The 13,309-nt window shown below is 36.8% G+C and overlaps 1 non-coding gene across 1 annotated transcript; it reads right to left on the bottom strand.

Annotated features, from left to right (window-relative positions):
* Positions 1–610: 610 nt before the first annotated feature.
* LOC128281377 (small nucleolar RNA R71) lies at positions 611–717 on the bottom strand. The gene has a single exon (XR_008271584.1). It is a non-coding gene; the product is annotated as a small nucleolar RNA R71 (small nucleolar RNA).
* Between the last annotated feature and the right edge of the window lie 12,592 nt (positions 718–13,309).

The raw sequence follows: 13,309 nt of genomic DNA, 5'->3' as shown, positions 1-13,309 counted from the left end.
ATTTTTTTCTGACAGGTTTTTCTAGTTTATGACTAGAAGAAACCCGTTAGGACCACTATTTTTTGACGGTGAGATCAACCGCACAGTTCACAGAAACTGGTGAGAAATAAGGCGAAGCCTAAGATACACAAAGGACGAGCAAGAGGACGATACTTCAACCACAACCGAAGAGATGGCTGAAAACCAAGAAAATCCGCTACCTCCTGCGATTACTGCTAATCCAGTAAATTAGAATCCTGCTCCACGTACTATGTATGATTATGCTAAACCTAATTTAATAGGAACTGAGTCAAGTATAGTTAGACCTGCTATTGCTGCAAATAATTTTGAATTGAAACCTAACACAATTCAAATGATACAACAGTTTGTTCAGTTTGATGGTTTGCAGGACGAGGATCCCAACGCTCACTTGGCAAATTTCCTAGAATTTTGTGATACCTTTAAAATTAATGGCGTTTCTGATGACGCCATTCACCTTTGGTTGTTTCCCTTTTCATTAAGGAATAAGGCTAAACAATGGTTGAACTCATTACCACGAGGGTCAATCACTACTTGGGAACAAATCACCAAAATGTTTTAATTAAAATATTTTTCACTGGCTAAAATAGCCAAATTACGTAATGATATCTCTTCTTTTGTGCAGATGGATTTAGAAACACTCTACGTTGCATGGGAAAGATACAAGGACCTTTTGAGAAGGTGCCCTCACCATGGGTTACCACTTTGGCTACAGGTTCAAACGTTTCATAATGGTCTGAATCCTTTGACTCGAAAAATGATTGATGCAACTACTGGTGTAACACCCCTTACCCGTGTTTGACTCCGGAACAGGGTACGAGGCATTACCGGACTTAATCACTAATCATCGTATAAAAACCGATTCATAATTTCACTCTAATTTAAAACTTTTTCAAACACATTCAAGCTGTCCCTTAAAAAGAGCTTACAAGGCCCATATCATGCTTTAACTCAACCACACACATAAGCAAACATGCACATTCATAAATTGCATCATTTAATTAATAACATAATCAAGACTATCTACATTAAATGACTTTATACGACAGAGACCTTCAAATAAAATAGGTTAGTATTTTAAGCCGATTCCTGGCAACTTAATAATAATTAAATGAGTCTCCATACATGCCAAAGACTTAAAATACTTTAAAACCTTTATATATCGATCAATAGTTTGATAGTGTGATTTAACCTCTAGCGACCTCCAACTCGAGCTAACATCTGCGACATTATAGGAAAAAGGAAAGGAAGGGAGTAAGCATTATAGCTTAGTAAGTAAGTATGTAAATATTAATAAACAATACATTATCATACTTTAAACAAAGTCACAATATGTTCCCGGAATATTACCATCACAAACACACATACTTTCACTATTACAATCATAAACAGGTTCAAAATAAGCTGTCTAGCAGAGTACCAGAAACTAAATTATTTATTTTTGGAGCTACAGAACTCCAAATTACAAACCGTTAATTTTCCTTGAAACTAGATTCACATATATTCTTACCATAAAATTTTCAGAATTTTTGGTTTAGCAAATTAGTACATTTTATTCATTGAAGTTACCCCTGTTTCACTGCTCAACTATTCTGACCACTCTTCACTACGAATTAATTTTCTCCTCGTACAGAATTTAAGGGATGTTCTCGTTTATTTCATTTGAAACTACACTCATTAATTATTTCAAGAATATAAATTATATCCCCTAATTATATTTTTACAATTTTTAATGATTTTTCCACGTCAGAACAGGGGATCACGTAGTCATTCTGAACCAGTCTCTCAAAAACTTAAATATCTCATAATATAGAATTCCTTTTCTTGTTCTGTTTCTGTTATATGAAAATAGACTCATTAAGATCTAATTTTATATCTCATTTAGTCTCTGATTAAATTTTATATCTCATTTAGTCTCATTTAGTCAATTTTGATCTTTCACACTTCAATTGTATTCATCACTTTCCCATAGCAGTCTTTCCAATTTCCAATCACATATCAAGCATATTGCTCATAAGTTACACAAGTATATACTTACACTTATCATCACAAAGTCATACACAATTTCATTTAATCAATTTCCCAGTTGAACGCTTCGAAATAACAACAAATACGCGATGGTATTGCACACAGCTCACCTTTAAAATCGAAACTCTCTTGTACACATAGTGGCCTTCACTTAGCACCACTCATGTGACCTAGCTCGATTGTACACATAATTTTGGCTCTCTTGTACACATGGTGAACACTTAGTACCACCCATGTGACCTAGCTAGTTTATCTCGTAGCTCTCTTGTCTACATGGTGTCCTTCACCTAGAACCACGCATGCGACCTAGCTACATATATTCCGTAGCTCTCTTGTCTACATGGTATACACATAGTATCACCCATGCGACCTAGCTACATCATAATGTCTCGTAGCTCTCTTGTACACATGATGTGCACTCAGCACCATACACGTGACCTAGCTACATACCATCTGTATCATCCAATCTTTTCGAAGGTTCAATCGTGATTTCTCTCTCTTTCTAATACTTGATTCCATACTTCCAATAGTCAATTATGATTCAAAAATCAGCTACAATACATAAAATATGCTGAAATACAAAAACATAATAAAGATAATGTATTATTTACATACAAACTTACATACTTTCTCATTACCATGTCAAAGTAATATTGAACATTTAAATCATCATAATTATACTTACTTTCAACACCTCGGAAATCATAGTAAATATATCAATTTTACATTGAAACATGCATAAATTAATGCTTATTATACATATGAACTTACCTCGATACTAAAAAGGCCATTTTACCAACTTTTTTGATTTTTTATTTTTCTCCCATTCTAGATTCAAATCTCATTTTCCGGGATCTAAAACATCATATTTTAGTTATTTAATTAATGTACTATTCAAAACAGTCCTTAACTCAAACATTGGCAAAATTATAATTTTTCCCCTAAACTTTTGCATATTTACACTTTTGCCCCTAGGCTCGGGAATTAAACTTCATCCCTTTTTCTTATTTTTTATGACATGCTGATCATTTTTACCTTCTATGGAAACATCAAATTTTCACTCTAACACATAGTTATGTACAATAACAACTTTTACCGATTAAGCCGTTTTACTCATTTTTGCTTAAAACTGCTTAGCAAAAGTTGTTTAACATAATTTCAGCCTTCATATTCTACCATAAAACATCAAATTAAACACATTTTTTCACCTATGGGTATTTTTCCAAATATGAACCCTAGCTTAAATTATTGCTAGAATAAGCTTAATCAAGTTACCGGGATTCCAAAATCGTAAAGAACTTGAAAAACGGGGCTAGAACGGACTTACTATTGAGCTTGGAAAGCTTGAAAACCCTAGCCATGGCTTCCCCCATGCTAATTTCAGCCTCGATGAAAAAGATGAGTCAATTTTGGCTTTATTTTCCCTTTTTATTTCTTTTAATTACCAAATGACTAAAATGCCCTTAAGGCCTTTCTTTAAAATTTTGCCCTATTCATGCCCATTTTTGTCCAAACGAAATATAATGGTCTAATTACTATTTAAGGAGCTCCTCTTTAAACCCCCATTTCAATCAAGTACTTATGAATTAGAACACATATTTTGCAACTTTTGCAATTTAGTCCTAAAAGTCCAATTAAGCACTTTATCAGTAAAATTACTTAACGATATTTTTACACAATATTTTAATCAATAAATAAACCTTAAAACTTAATCGGAATAAATTTTTTGACTTCGAATTTGTGGTTCTAAAAACATTGTTCCATTTAGGCCCTAAAGCGAACTATTACAGCAACTTCTGCAAATAAGCCCTAATAGGCAAATTAAACATGCAATCTATAAAATTTCTTATCAATACTCTAACACATGCATCTAATCACTCGATAAATCATAAAAATAAATCAAAATAAACTTTTCTATCTTATATTTGTGGTTTCGCAACCACTATTCCATTTAGGCCTTATTTCGAGATGTTACAGCTGGAGGAACTATCAATAATAAGACACCTAAGGCGGCTTATGAATTTATTGAGGAGATGTCACTGAATAACTATCAGTGGCAAGTTATGAGAACAAAGTCGACAAAAGCAGCCGGTGTTTTCAACCTCGACGCGGTTACTATGCTATCTAACCAAGTAGAACTCTGAAATAAAAAGATGGACGGTTTGTGTAGTTCTACTCTGGTACATCCAGTGATGAGGTATGATTCGAATGGAGGAGGAGCATGCACAGAATATCAACCCTTCAACCCTAGCATCAAGGAGGAACAAGTCCAATATATGGGTAACAGTAACTCTAGATCCCAAAATAACCCATATAGTAACACTTATAATGCAGGTTGGAGGAACCATCCCAATTTCTCGTGGGGCGGTCACGGAAATCAAAGGCCACAACATCTTTCGGGTTTTCAACAACCACCTTTACAGCAAGAAAAGAAGCCGAACCTTGAGCAGATGCTAACCAAATTCATCTTAGTGTTAGAAACTCATTGTCAAAATACTGAGACAACACTCAAAAATCAACAAACATCAATCCAGTGGCTCGAAAATCAGATTGGACAGCTCACCAAGCTAATTTCTGAACGACCACAAGGTAGCATGCCAAGGAACACTGAATCTAACCCAAGGGAGCAAATCAACGCGATTGCCATTCAATATGAGGAAGGGTTAGTTGCAAAACCAAGGCCAGAAATGATGGTAAGCAAAGGTAAGAATGAGGAAGGCCAAAATGACCCAAAGCTGATGAGTACAGAATATAAACCTCATGTGCCATACCATAATGCGAGAAGGAAAGACCGATCAGACAAACAATTTGGTAAATTCCTTAAACTTTTAAAGAAACTACATATTAATTTACTATTTATTGAATCCCTTTCGCAGATGCCAAACGCAGTCAAGTTTTTAAAGGAGCTTTTAACAAATAAATGAAAGTTGGATGAGGCGTCGCATGTGGAATTGAATGCAGTTTGCTCAGCCATATTACAAAATAAGCTACCCAACAAATTGAAGGATCCAAGGAGTTTTACGATTCCTTGTTTAATTGGTAGTTTAGATGTTCATCATGCATTGGCTGACTTAAGGGCAAGCATTAATGTTATGCAATATAAAATGTTTAAACAGCTAGGTCTTGGGAAACCCAATAAAACTAGGATGAGCATTCAATTGGCTGATAAAACCATTAGATTTCCTAAGGGTATCGGTGAAGATGTTCTTGTTAAGAACTATAAATTTATATACCCAGTAGACTTTGTTGTTTTAGACATGGAAGAGGATAGTACCGTACCTCTAATTTTAGGACGACCCTTTTTTGCGACTGCTAGAACCATTATTGATGCTGGTACAGGTGAACTCACACTTCGTGTGGGAGACGAAACAATCACCCTTCAAGATCGTAATTCGAGTAACACATCAAAAATTGAAGGTAGTTGTATAAATCATTCTACTAGTACTGATCATGTGGTGAAACCTTCTGTGCAGGAAACAGTTACAAAGAACGTATATGAGCTGTGTTCAAACAACAACAAGGGACCTATCTATGAAGAACGGAGGCTACAAATCGAGGAGCTAGATGAATGGCAGAAACAGAAACCGAGAACACCCGATAGGCCAAAACTGAGCCAGGACAAGCTCAATACCTCAGCAAATCAACTTAAGGTTGGAGACAAAGTACTACTAGATGTAGTAGATCCTCGTATTACAACTTCTGAAGCTAATGAAGAAATTCCCCTTATGGTACTCAGTATTTTTCCAATGGTACAGACAAGGTAAATCATCCTAAATTTGGCACATTCAAGATAAACAATACTCGTCTTAAACCTTATGTTGATAAAATTTATAGTAGGGATGAGGAGTGTAAACTCCTCGCTCCACCTTGACTATGTAAAAGTGAGGTAAGTCGAGCTTAGACTATAAATAAGCACTTCTCGGGAGGCAACCCGAGCATTAACAGTGTTAATTTATTTAAAATTTTAGTTTTTAACATCTAACATACTAATCGAATCATGGAACACAGACTTTCTAAAGACCACACGTCTAGACACACAAGCATGCATTAGGCCGTGTGAAAATAGGGCAAGATTTTTTCCCCAACACGGGATATAATAAGTTGCCACAGCCGTGTGACATGGCCGTGGGCGAAACTGCCAAAACAACACGGGCGTGCAACACGCCCGTGCCTTGAAATCGTGGTTGAAATTGAGAATGTAACACGAGCGTGCGACACGCTCATGCCCTCCACCCGTGGTTGACACTACCAAAACAAACACGGGTGTGGACCTATGTACACGGGTGTGGGAGAAGCGAACGAAGCAAGACATAGCTGTGCGATACTGCTATGTGTGCCCACACGCCTAAGCCACACGGGCGTGGGCCAAATGTTAGACCCACCCAAATTCAAAATTCGCGAAACACACAGGAAAAAATTAGGGCACACGAACGTGTCCCACGGCCGTGTGCCCCAAAATCTATATAAACCCCTTACTATTCATCATCTCCTTCCCCAAAAATCCCTAACCTTAGTTGCTACAACTCCACACGCCTTACCCCCACGCTTGTACCCCGCCTAAAACACCAATTTCGATGCCCCAAGTTCCTTCTTTTTGCGTTTGTTTACTCTTTTCTCTTTATTTTCTTTAAACATGTTGCTTATTTCATGATTCCTTTGCTATATTGAACTATTTTTGAATATTCATAGTTAGAATAGTAAAATACTAGTGCTTGTTTAATAATAATTTTGTCATTTTAATTACTCCATTATGCTATACTCTTCCATTGTTCCTTGTTTCCATGAAATTTATGCCTACTCACACGCATTCATTCATTATTTCCATAATCCTCTAACTTGATATATTTATTGGTTTTAGTTTTTATCATCTCGTACGTAAATCTCATAAAATATTCATATTTAGCCTTGATTTTCCATACTATTCTTGGGGCATATTGATTGAACTGTGATTTTTCAATGCAGGTACAATGTCGTCCTCACATGGTAAGAAGACCGCTGTTCCTGCCTCGAAGAAGAGGAAAGGAGCAACGTCATCCTCGAGTCCTACCATGGAGATTAGGCACTTGTTTTTCCAGGTTCCATTCGAACTCCAGGAGAAATATATCAGATATTACGGGCTCGACCCCTAGGTGTGGGCCGCTGCATTCACTAGGTCACACTCTAGCAGATTCAATTGGCTGACGTGATCAGACCCTCCTAACGACTAACCGGTGGGGGCTCTTCTTTGATATCGTCGAGCCGATGTACCTTGAGTTTACATTGGAACTCTGCTCGACATTCCATCTTTAGACCGTCATGACCAACTTCGACGATCCTGGAACAGTCCAGTTTCGCCTCAGTGGTCTAGTATGCCAGCTGAGCATACCTGAGTTCGAGATTGCACTAGGGCTATACACGGAAGAGTTTATGGACGACAACAATCTCGACACCCTCCACCGCCACATCCACTACACCCCTTCGAAATGTTGGAGGGACCTCGTCCCTGCCTCGGCCACCTACGATCTGAGCCGGTACAAGGCATCGGCTCTCCCTGCTTCTTGAGGTATCTACACGCCATCTTGGCTCACACTCTGATAGGGAGACGAGAGAGCACTAGTGTTGTCACCACCCACAATGCCTATTCCTTATGGAGTATGGTGAACGGGTACGTCATTGACCTTGCCTATTTTATTGCTTTCGCCATTCGCCACCAGACATAGTGACAAAGGAGCGGGGTCATCTCTATCAGGCCCTATGTGACTCGATTGGCTCGGCACTTCGGGCTTTTCAATACGGTAGCCTAATCATCCTTGATAAACACCAAATTATACATGTTTTTACCCCAAATACTTAGCATATTTATGGATGTTTATTACTAGATTTATGGATTTTGGTGCTCTTAATCCGGTTATTTCATGTTTTGTACTTAGGAGAGCAGCACGAGTTAAAATAAGCCAAAAATGAGACAAAAAGGGACAAAACAGACCAAATCAAGAAGATGACACGGCCTAAGCCTTGCCACACCGGGCTACTCACACGCCCGTGTCTTTCGAGGGTGTCGACCAAGGCTTTCATGATTCACACGGCTTGGCCATTGACCTACACGGCCGTGTGCAATTTAACGGATCAAACACGGCCTGGCAAACACGTCACACGGCCGTGGCACACGAGCATGTCCCTTTTTCAAAGAGTTGTATTTTACATGAACAATGATACTTAGGGAAGAATAAAGCCAATCCAAAGCCTATATAAACACCCTAAGTATGACTTAAAAAAGGGGGCTCTCCTCTAGAACTTTTCGGGAGTACAGAACCACACGCCGAGAATTACTTGAAGGAAGCCAGACTATCCATCCCAAAAGTCGGAGCTACTCCAAGACTGAAGATCTCTCTCAGAATTCCATCAAGGGTTTTAGAGTTTTCTTTATGTTTTGTTATTTTCACACTTTTGAGATGTACTCTTATTTTATTATGAACTAAACCCCTTAGATACCTAATGGGGTTGAAACCTATGATGGATCTTGTTATTTTTATCTGAATTGTATGATAAATCTTGATTTGTTCTGAATATTGTGTTCTTAATGCTTGAGTTAATATTCCGGGTATTAATTCATGATTTGATGTGCTTATGTAAAGGAGCAAAAGTCCCTGTCTAAGAGTAGATTTGGTATAATTAAGCGGAGTTGATCGAACGCCTAGAAATAGGGCTACGAGATTTTACCGAATTAGGGTGAAACCTAATATGGGAGTCCATAGATCGATTTACTGCTTCCCTAGGCCGTGTGCACCTCTCCTATATAAGCAAATCACTGTTCATTTTCTTCTTCCTTTTAAAACCCTAGCCGAAATCTCCCCTTCTCCACTCCCTAATCCCCATTTCAGTGACCATTCCCCAGATTCTCACTTCTCCACCACCTGAGGGCCCCACTAACGAGGATCATTGAATCCTCCTATCTTTTTATTTTTATTTTTATTTTTATTTTTATTTTTTATTTTTATTTTTATTTTTATTTCAATTTTATTATTTTCTTTTGAAAGACATATCTATATTAGTAAATTTTACTTTCTTCCTTTTTATGGTATTTCTAACAAGTAATCCCACTACGCTCTTTTCCACACCAACTATTAATAAGCTCTTCATAATTCTACAGACTTCTAAGAAAAGCTGCTAGGAATATTTTACGGAATGAGGAAACAAGTAGGGAACAATACCCAACAAGTGCCATGTTCAACGACCCGAATTCTTCATCTAGGCAAGAACAGTGGCAGCTACTACTTTCCCCAAACACTCCAGCCTCAGAATCAAGCTCTGCATCCATCTAACAGGGAGTTTCACCTCCTTCCCTCTTATGATTTTCTTTATTTTGAATAGTCAATCTTTGTACATTGAGGGCAATGTACATCTTAAGTGTGGGGGGTGAACATGAAATGAAACCTAACTTTTTGCATTATTCTCAAATCCCTAAAATTGGTCTTGTGCTTAAGTGATTTTCTCATAATATTGATCGGATGAATTCTGAGTAATCTATAATTATTTTTGATATGTCATAAATTAGACCATGGGAATTATGCATGATTATTTGATTATAGGACATTAGAGAATCGAGCATGATAAGTTGGTACTTTGAGAACTAAAATTTTTTAGATTATTTTCCTAAATTGAGGTATTATCTTGAAATCTTAAGTATACAGGAATGACATCAAAAACCCAAATTTTTGGTGAGATTTTTGAGCCCTTTGAGTATATAGCTTTCCTTCTTGCTCACTTCTTTTGTGGTTTGAGTGTGTCAACATTGAACTGTTATTCTAGAACTTGCTTCGATTATACATGTCGAGATCACATGTATGGTTTGATATACTGAGATGATAAAGGCACTTAGAATTTAACCTACTTACTCCATAAAAAGCCTTCCTACATAATTAAACCCTTACTGAACTCCCTTTGAGCCTACTAACCTTTTTTATTGATTAACCATCATCATTAACCCATTAACCCATTATTGTTGAAATCCTCTTAATTAATTTACTTTTTTTTATCGAGATTAAATTTAATATTGTCACCTCACTATGTTCACCATTTTTTGTTACTGAATCATGAAGTATGATTTCTATATTGTATTGACTTGATTTGTTCTTAAAAAAACTCAGTATTATTATTGTAATCCTCAGCAAGCTAAAGTTTTCATGAGCTCATGTAATATAGTTCTAGATTTTTTTTGTGGTTCATTAATTAAGTTTTTGATAGTGGGGTAATATATTCAAATTATCTCGATTCTAACCTTTGTCTCTTCAGCTTGTATCCATACCCGTAACCTAAACCCCGTTATAACCATGCAAAGACCTTTTGATTTGTGTATCATATCATTTACAAGTTGTAGAGATTTGATTTTCAAGCAAGCCTATAGTAATAACTTCTCATGTTAGACAATCGAGTGCTTAATCTTGAACCTTAAACATTTTGAGTGATTTGAGTGAATCCTTAGTGACGATGTCATCTCTTGTATATTTAGGACTAAAGTTAATTACTTAGAGGAAGGAGATTACCTATAATTTTATTATCAAATATTCGATTTAGATTGTTTGAGGCTTTTAATGCCCCTATAGTTGAATTCTCACAATATGATTTTCCATGGAATAGTTTGTAATATTATCAGTAATGATTATGTGATTGAAAGGAATGAATTCCAGCAGTAAATGAGAGTTTTTCTTGAGGACAAGCAAATGCTTAAGTGTGGGGGTATTTGATAAACGCCAAATTATATATGTTTTTACCCCAAATACTTAGCATATTTATGGATGTTTATTACTAGATTTATGGATTTTGGTGCTCTAAATCTGGTTATTTCATGTTTTGTACTCAGGAGAGCACCAAGAGTCAAAAGGAGCCAAAAACGTGCTAAGAAGGGACAAAACGAACCAAATCAAGAAGATGACACGGCCTAAGCCTTGCCACACGGGCTGCTCACACACCCGTGTCTTTCGAGGGTGTCGACCTAGGCTTTCACAATTCACACGGCCTGGCCATTGACCTACACGGCCGTGTGCAATTTAACGGATCGAACACGGCCTGGCAAACACGTCACACGGCCGTGGCACACGAGCGTGTCCCTTTTTCAAAGAGTTGTATTTTACATGAACAATGATACTTAGGGAAGAATAAAGCCAATCCAAAGCCTATATAAACACCTTAAGTATGACTTAAAAAGGGGACTCTCCTCCAGAACTTTTCGGGAGTACAGAACCACAAATCGGAAATTACTTGAAGGAAAACAGACGATCCATTCCAAAAGCCGGATCTACTCCAAGACTGAAGATCTCTCTCAAAATTCCTTAAGGGGTTTTAGAGTTTTCTTTATGTTTTTTATTTTCATACTATTGAGATGTACTCTTATTTTTTTACGAACTAAACCCCTTAGATACTTAAGGGGGTTGAAACCTATGATGGATCTTGTTATTATTATCTGAACTGTATGATAAATACTTGATTTGTTCTTAATTATGTATTCTTAATGCTTGAGTTAATATTCTGGGTATTAATTCATGATTTGATGTGCTTATACAGAGGAGAAAAAGTCCCTGTCTAAGAGTAGATTTGGCATAATTAAGCGGAGTTGATCGAACGCCTAGAAATAGGGTTATGAGATTTTACCGGATTAGGATGAAACCTAATTTGGGAGTCCATAGATCGATTTACTGCTTCCCTAGTGGTTTTAATTAAGAAAGAAATTTTGATTAATTCAACTGAGGGTTAGGTGTTATTAGTCTCGAAAGAGATAATAATATAGGTTAGGGAGTCTCATGGATCAAGTCAAGTGAATAAATCGTCTGGTTTAAAGTCAGATAACAAGTGAAATCTAGGTGGATTCCTCCTTGGGTGTCGTCTTTATCAATTACTTTTGTTCAAGTCTTTTTCCAAATTTTCTCTTTGCTTTAGTTTAGTTAGTTAATTAGTTTAGTTAATTAGTTTAATAAACTGCCCCTCTTTATTTCTAGGTTAAATAATAAAAAGATAGTTATTACTAGTACTTTTGGTTCCCTTGGGTACGATATCCCGGTCTTGCCATTACTATACTATTGTTCGATAGGTGCGCTTGCCTTTTTGTCGTGATAATAGTTAGTATAGGTTTGATCTTCATTACTTGTTACGAATCACGCGATCAATCCTCCTTCACTCTCATCGGCCAGATGTCCCCATAGGGCATCTCGAGCATGTTAAGTATGAGGATGATTGAGAAACGACGTGGCACATACCCTCCTCAGTACTGCCTCGCCCAGTCCACCGAGGAGGAGGAACCAGAGGACATTCCTGATGTCCCTCCACGTCACGAGGATCCACTGACTCAGCCACTACCCCCCTCTCGTCCAGTTCATGCGGCGGCTTCATACGCTGACATCTCTGAGCGCCTTACTTGATTCGAGCAATAGTGTTTTCAGTGCTTCGATAACATTTATGCTACTCTACAGCAGATTGTCAACACCTCCACATCTCATCGCCACCCCCACCTCATGAACCATCTAGCGATGAAGATGTTTAAAAACTTTTATTTATTATTTTATGTTTTTACTTTTATTCTATTTTAAGACTACTTTTTATTTTTCTTTAAGCTTATTTTTATTAGGTTTTATAATTATTATTTTACAATTTTAAATTTTGGTTATTTCATTACGAGTAATTATGCTTCCTTATATTTCCTAAAAAGTTCCTAATTCTATCACAGTTATAAAGAGCTCCAAAGCTCATCATCGATAGAACCTAAAAACTCCACCGGGAAAGGTTCTCCATGACTGCGATGTCCTGCTCAACCACGACCATAGCCACCACCAGATATAATACTCTTTTGGCAGAGGACTTATGGATTAATGAACCTCTACCACCACTAGAGTATCCTCCTCCACTCTCACGCTGATTATTCTCCAAAACTCCAGTTCAAGGAATTCATTCATCATTTAGGAAGTTTCACTTCTCTCCCTATCTTATGATCATAAATGTATCTTTTTTAATATATCTATCTTTGTACATTGAGGGCAATGTACATATTAAGTGCGGGGGGTCTTTTATATCATCATTAGAAATCCTTGAATTGTGTCTTATTCTCACGTGAATCACTCATATCACTATTAGAATAAATTTTAATTAATTTATGATTTTTATTGATATGTCTTGAATTAAAGCATAGCCATTTATGCATTGAGTGTTTAAACTTTATGACATTATGGAATCAAGCATGATAAGTTGATATTTGAAGAATTAAAAACTTTTAGGTTGTTTTTCCCAAGTTTAGGTA

The sequence above is a fragment of the Gossypium arboreum genome, chromosome 1 (assembly GCF_025698485.1).
Source record: "Gossypium arboreum isolate Shixiya-1 chromosome 1, ASM2569848v2, whole genome shotgun sequence".
Lineage (NCBI taxonomy): Eukaryota > Viridiplantae > Streptophyta > Magnoliopsida > Malvales > Malvaceae > Gossypium > Gossypium arboreum.
The sequence above is the reverse complement of the archived record's forward strand: the minus strand, read 5'-3'. Positions and strand labels throughout refer to the sequence as shown.